The following is a 7,159-nucleotide window of genomic DNA, read 5'->3' on the forward strand; positions in this document are numbered from 1 at the left end:
TACTGAGAAATTAAGTTTAAATCCATTTAACAGCATTGGGAAATGAGACAGAAAATTATGCTAAAATCTAATTTTGAAAGTCTAATAAATGGCCTGTACTGTTAAACTCTTTCTGCATTTCTACAAACTTTTCTTTAGTATCATTTAGGAATATTATCAATTTTTCTTTGTTTTTTGTTTTTTGTTTTTAAAGATTATGGATGCCTATAAAACTAAAATAGTAAAATGTTATTTATTATTTGGTGTAAAGAAAGACTGGACATTATAAAACAAAACAAAACAAAACAAACCCTTAACTCGAATTGAAAGTGCCATTTAAGTGAAACACTTACTCAACATGACTCCTTTTTTCTCATTCATTCTCTGGTAGGTGCTGAAGTAGACATTCATGTATAGGCCCCAAATGGTCACCAAGTACTCAAAAAGAATTAAGAAAATAATCATAGTCAAAGATAGGTTTTTCTGACTGATGGAGTCAGACATAAATTTTCAAAATATGGGATAATCCAAGATAAACCCATGTAAAATATTTTTAAATGCTTGAATAAAATTGACTTGGATATGTGATGATGATGATAGTGATGATGGTGGTGGTGATAGAAGATAACTCAAATGGTATTGACAACTTTTTGATTGCCAGGCACTACATTAAATACTTTCTATATATTAGCTTTTTTGCCTTCAAAATACCCCTATGAGGTATATTCTATTATTATCAGAAGCTTAGAGAGAGATTAACTGACCTGCTCAATGTCCTGTAGCTATGACAGAGCTTATGTAGTCATTGGTATTGTCCATCAAATATTTCTGGTCCTTTCTAAGCACATGTTAATATTGTATTTCCCTACCCACTCAAAGTTAGGTGTGTCTGTGTGACTTCCTTTAATATATTGTGAGCAGAGTGACTTGCTTTGGCCAATGATACGAGAGCAGAGTGTTACTTGCAGTTGAAAACTCTCAGAGCCACTGAATGATTTGCCATGTTCTCTTTCTTTCTCTTCCGTAATGATAGTGGTTATATTGAATAAATGGCTGCTCTGTCAACCTGGGTCCTGGAAAAGTGATATGACGGTGAGGCAGTCAACTGTAATCGACATTTGGTATAAATAAGAAATAACTCCTTGATTTCAGTTTCTAAGATTTGGAGATATATAGCCTTATAATCTAAACCATCTAGACAGATAAAATGGTAGAACCAAGGTGACCTTGAAATGAATGACCAAAAATAAAGCAGCAAATTATTACTCTGGGAAGCCCTATTAGAATTATTAACCACTGCCCTTCATGATCTTTTTTAATACAAGGTACTAAGCTAAGTTGATTCATTAGTTTATATCTTAGAAGTTGAGAAAAATATTTAAAATAATAACTATTTTTATTCTGGGAAGTAAAAGAATGGTTTATTATAGGTATCTACTAATATAACTAACTGTATTAATAAATCAAAATCATAAAATAATCTTCATAAGTACTTAAAATTAATTTGAAATTTCAATCAACCATTCTTGAATTGAAATAAAATTAAATCCTCTTACTCTCTAGAAGCAAAATAAAGCTCTCCTAGTGTGATAAAGAATAACTGCACAGTGTATATCAAATTTATTTGAAAAGTTCAAGAGTTATTCCCATCAAAATAAAGACAAACAAAGATACTTCTTAGCATTATTGTTCAACATTGTTATGGAAATTTTAGCAAATGCCTTAAAAAAGAAAATATTAGAAGAAGAATGTGGAAGAGAGGAGAAAATATGTTTTATCTATTTATATAAACTTTTTTTTAATTTGAGTACAGCAGACACACAATATAACATTAGTTTTAGATGTACAACAGTACTGAATGGGAGAAGATATTTGTAAATGATATATCTGATAAGAGGAGGATATCCAAAATGCATTTTAAAAGAGTATAAAATCAACACCAAAAAAGCAAATAATCAGATTTAAAAATGGGCAGATGGAATGGACATTTTTCCAAAAAAGCCATAAATGGCCAATAGACATGTGAAAAGGTGCTCAACATCACTCGTCATCAGGGAAATGCCAATCAAAACCACAGTGGGGTTCATCTTTTATCTGTCAGAGTGCTAAAATAAAAAAGACAAGAAATAACAAATTTGATAAAGATGTGGGGAAAAAGGAACCCTCATGCAGTGTTGGTGGGAATGTAAATTGCTGCAGCCACTGTGAAGACCAGTATGGAGGTTCCTCAAAAAAATTAAATAGAAATACCATATGATGTATATTTTATTTAAATGTTCTGGAAAAGACTTCATATAATCTTAAGTCTAGGTTTTCCACTTCTGTAGTATGCCTGGATAATTTACTCTGAAAAATTAATCTTAAATTCCTCTAATATCTTGGTAGGAATGTTCTGGGGCTTTTAACAGAAGTTGCATCTGATAAGCAGGCATACAAATAACACAGTCTCTAACAGTTGAGAGGAGGCAGGAGAGTTCATTTGGTACCCTGGCACCCACTGATTGTTAATGAGAATAGCCAAAGGAACTTCTCAAAGGACTTGTAGGATAATCTTACCAAATTATATTGTATCATCTGCTGCTGGCCACATTACAGAAACTTGCCTGTGTATAATAAGTCATGACATTTTCTTATATTAAAATAAATTGTATCCTATGCTGGGAGTGTGAATAATTTTCTGTAAATTATATCTCTGCTCCACTGTGACAGTCACAATATGATATAGTACTTAGAAAACTCAAGAGAACAAAGTGAAAAATACTATGATTATCAAGATAGTTCCATGAAAAGATTTAGAATAATACAATGATTACAAAATCATCAAGAATTTTTATGTAACTCCCAAGCATAAAATATAATGGAAAAATTATTCTCAATAGTAACAAAAAATAAGCAGCTTAAAATATAATAATCATAATAAAAATATAAATCATTTTATACAAATATAAAATCACAAATAAATAAATACCTATAAGCTTTTATTTAGGGATATAAACTAAAACATTAATACCAAGTTAAAAAGCAGCAGTCTAGGATAGAATAATTCAATATTATAATCACAAAAATACTTTCCAAATACGTTAGTTATAATTCCAGTCAAATTTCTGAAGTGGCACATAATGTAAATCCTCAAACATATACCTATGAAAATGGAAAGAAATATAAACAATGTTGGGGTCAGAGAGGATACACAAAGTGCAATTATAGGATATCTAGAACATATTGATGATGAAAAGACTATGTTAGCAGAATTTCTATGAGTGATTGAAAATCTGTGAGTAATTTTTTTAAAGATTTTATTCATTTATTCATGAGAATACACAGAGAGGAGAGAGAGGCAGAGGGAGAGGCAGGCTCCATGCAGGGAGCCCAACGTGGGACTAGATCCCGGGTCTCCAGGATCAGGCCCTGGGCTGAAGGCAGCACTGAACAACTGAGCCACCTGGGCTGCTTGATAATTTTTTTTTGAAAAGAACAAAATAACCCAAAAGACAGCAGATGCAAGAGTACATTTTAGAAGAGATTAATAGGAAAAAAGGAAAACATTTAAAACTAATAAATAAAAATAAAGATAAATAAATTTAAAAAATAATAAAATAAAATAAAACTAATAAACACAAAAGCTGGTTCACTGAAAAGAAAATGATAAAATAGATGTATCATTAACTAACCTAAGGAGAAAGGAGTGCACATAAAATAACAAATAATAAGAGTGGGAATAATCATAAGTACAAAAATTAAAAGCTAATCAAGTTTTCTAAAATTTATGGAAAATACATGGAAATCTGACAAAATCATAGAAAATATAAGTTACCAAAGGTGACTAGAGAAGAAATAGAAAAATCGAATGTTGGTTACCACAAAAGAAATGAACAACTGTGATTAAAAAGGACCCACAAAACAACAAACCCTTAAAACCAGATCATCCTAATGTTGCTTAAGCTATCCCATAGCCATTGAAACAGAAGCAAATACACTAAATTCTTTTTATAAAAAACTCATAAAATTAGCCAACCAACATCTGACATCTGACAACAGAGTTAAGATGCTCAAAGAAGAGATGACCTCCTCAATAGGTGCTGGGAAAATTGGATAGTCATGTGTAAAAGAATGAAACTGGATGCCTGTCAGACACTACTCACAAAAATTAACTTAAGTGTATTAAAGACTTAAATGCAAAACCTGAAGTCATAAAATTCCTAGAAGAAAACACAGGGTAAGCTCCTTGACATGGATATTGGCAATGACTGTTTGAATATGACATTTAAAGCACAAACAAAAAAAATTTAAAAAAAAAAGCAATTGGGAATAGATCAAACTAAAAATCTATGCAATCTAAGGAATGGGAAAAGATATTTGCAAGCTATATCTGATAGGAGTTAATATCCAAAATATCTTAAAAATCCTTATCCCACTCAATAACAAAACCTTAAATAGCCTAATTAAAAAATGGGCTGAGAACCTGAAGAGACATTTTTCTAAATGGCCAACAAGTACACAGTTAGGTGCCCAACACCACTTATTTGGGAAATGTAATTCATATTCATAGTGAGGCATCACCTCATGACTATTGGAATGGCTAGCATTAGAAAGACAAGAGATAACAAATGCCAGGAAGAATGTGGAGAAAAGGGAATGCTTATGCACTGTGGGGAAGAATGTAAATTGGTACATCCACTATGGAAAACAGCATGGAACTTCCTCAAAAAATTAAAAATAGAACTTCATTATGATCCAGCGATTCCACTCTCGGCTATATATCTGAAACACACACACACACACACACACACACACACACACACAAAATCACTGTGTTGAAGAAATAGCTGCATTGTAACACTATTTACAAAAGCCAAGACATGGAAACAGCCTAAGAGTCCATCAATGCATGAATCCACAAAGAAAATGAACACACAAACACACACACACACACACACACACACACACACAGTGGGATACTATTAACCTATAAAAAAGAAATTCTGTCATTTTCAATATAAATGGTACTTGAGGGCGTTATGCTAAGTGAATAAGTCAGACAGTGAAAGACAAAGACTGTGTGATCTCACTTATATGTGGAATCTAAACAAAACAAAACTCCTATGAAAAAAGGATAAAACCAAATCAGAGAGGGAGACAAACCATGAGATGCTCTTAACTCTAGGAAACAAACTGAGGGTTACTGGAGGGGAAGTGGGTGGAGGGATGGGGTAACTGGGTGATGGGGATTAAGGAGAGCACTTGATATGATGAGCGCTGGGCGTTATATGCAACTGATGAATTATTGAACTCTATATCCGAAAGTAATGATGTGTAGTTGGTGTGTTTTTATTCTCTATAAAATTATAAACACATCATCAGATATAAAAAATCCCTTTGGGATCCCTGGGTGACTCAGTGGTTTAGCGCCTGCCTTCGGCCCAGGGCATGATCCTGGAGACCTGGAATCGAGTCCCATGTCAGGGTCCCTGCATGGAGCCTGCTTCTCCCTCTGCGTGTGTCTCTGCCTCTCTCTCTCTAATGAATAAATACATAAAATCTTTGAAAAAAATCCCTTTGTTGAGCTTATCAGCAAACTGAACATAGCTGAGGCAAGAGTCTAATATATGTTGGTTAATTGAATTGTAAATTAAAAAAAGAAGAAAAAATAAAAATAAAACCGAATTCATTTTTATTCACCTAAAATGTATAACCGGGAAAAAGAAAACCCATATAATTAATATTTAAGCATCACAAAGTTTTCACACACAAATAATATTTAGATCACTTTTACTTAGATTATGAACAAAATCATAAACAAGTGTGTTTGAGTCCAGAAAAGCAAAGGTAATTCATTATTGTGAATTATTGACAGTTTATTATTAATACATCTAAGGGAAAATTTTATGTTCTGAACTCCTTAGATACAGGGCAAAAGCATTTAATAAATATAATATCCATCAATCATAAAGGCTCTTAATAAAATAAAAAATTTGGATACTTTAAAAATATTTATTCTGTCATTCCTATCCAAATGTTAACATCTTTTCAAGTGAGCAAACAATAGAAGTAGCAACGTAAGAATTCCACTATTACCAATATCATCTAACACTTCTCTGTAAGAACCAGCCAATGATAGTAGGCATGAGGAATAAATCACAAGAAAATTTGGGAATGCAGAGTAGCATATTTCACATTCAACAATTTGATGTTTTACTTAAAACTGAGAAAATGGGGCACCAAGAAGGAAAGTTTCGGCTCTGGCAACCACCGTGCAATGTGGTTAGACATTCTGCCCCAATTGGCAGGCATCATGGCGGTGTGCTTGGTCATCCAGCCATCACCACCAAGCACATTTACAGGTTCAGTAACTGAGGCAGGGAACAAACGGTTGCCTATTATACGTATCAGTGGAATTTGATGCCAAGAGATAGGCATGTCTCTGGAGTTTATCATTATTATGTGTCAAAGGGTTTGGAGAATATCGATGAAGGAAGCATTTTCCTGGTTGATGAAAAATAAGTTGGTTTTGCTCATCTACCCCTTATAGCAGGTTATTGCAGTGTATTAATGTAATAAAAGCAGAAAAGTAAATATAAAGGAAAATCAACTAAAAACTATTATATAACATAATTTAGCATGGTCATTATATTCATACATATAGAAGCAAGTATTAAAGATATAAAGTAAGAAAATCCTCCTTTACAACCATAAACCAACAGCCTAGACAGGAACATGACAAAAAAAACAAAAAAAACAAAAAAAACAAACAAAACCAGGAACATAACAAATTTAAAATAACCTTTGAGAGACGCAAAATGATTTGGTCAAATAATGTCATATCTGTGTCTATGGAAGACACAGCCTCATAAAAACTCTTTGGTACCCTACACACTACCCTGAGCACAAGGTAGAAGTCTATGGTATCCTGAAGGTAACAGAAGCTAATTCAGTTCAACTACTAGGTAGCTTGACTCTCACCATCCCCAATATAATGACTGAACCAAGAGAGGGTGTACCTATTTCTGGGAATAAATTCTAATTATCTTGGTTTCTACTCTTCTATGCACAATGACCATCATTCAACAAAAAATGAAAATACACCCCAAAAAAGCAAGGGGAAAAAGATCAAGAGGTAAAGTAGTCAACAGACCCAGACCCAGAATGACACAATCATTTAAAGTATCTAGGACTTTAAAAT

General features: G+C 32.9%; 1 pseudogene; it reads left to right on the forward strand.

The window, feature by feature from the left end:
• Window positions 1–6,235: 6,235 nt before the first annotated feature.
• LOC144301561 (NADH dehydrogenase [ubiquinone] 1 alpha subcomplex subunit 1 pseudogene) lies at window positions 6,236–6,480 on the forward strand (annotated as a pseudogene).
• Window positions 6,481–7,159: the final 679 nt, after the last annotated feature.

This window comes from Canis aureus, chromosome 30 (genome assembly GCF_053574225.1).
Source record: "Canis aureus isolate CA01 chromosome 30, VMU_Caureus_v.1.0, whole genome shotgun sequence".
Classification (NCBI taxonomy): Eukaryota; Metazoa; Chordata; class Mammalia; order Carnivora; family Canidae; genus Canis; species Canis aureus.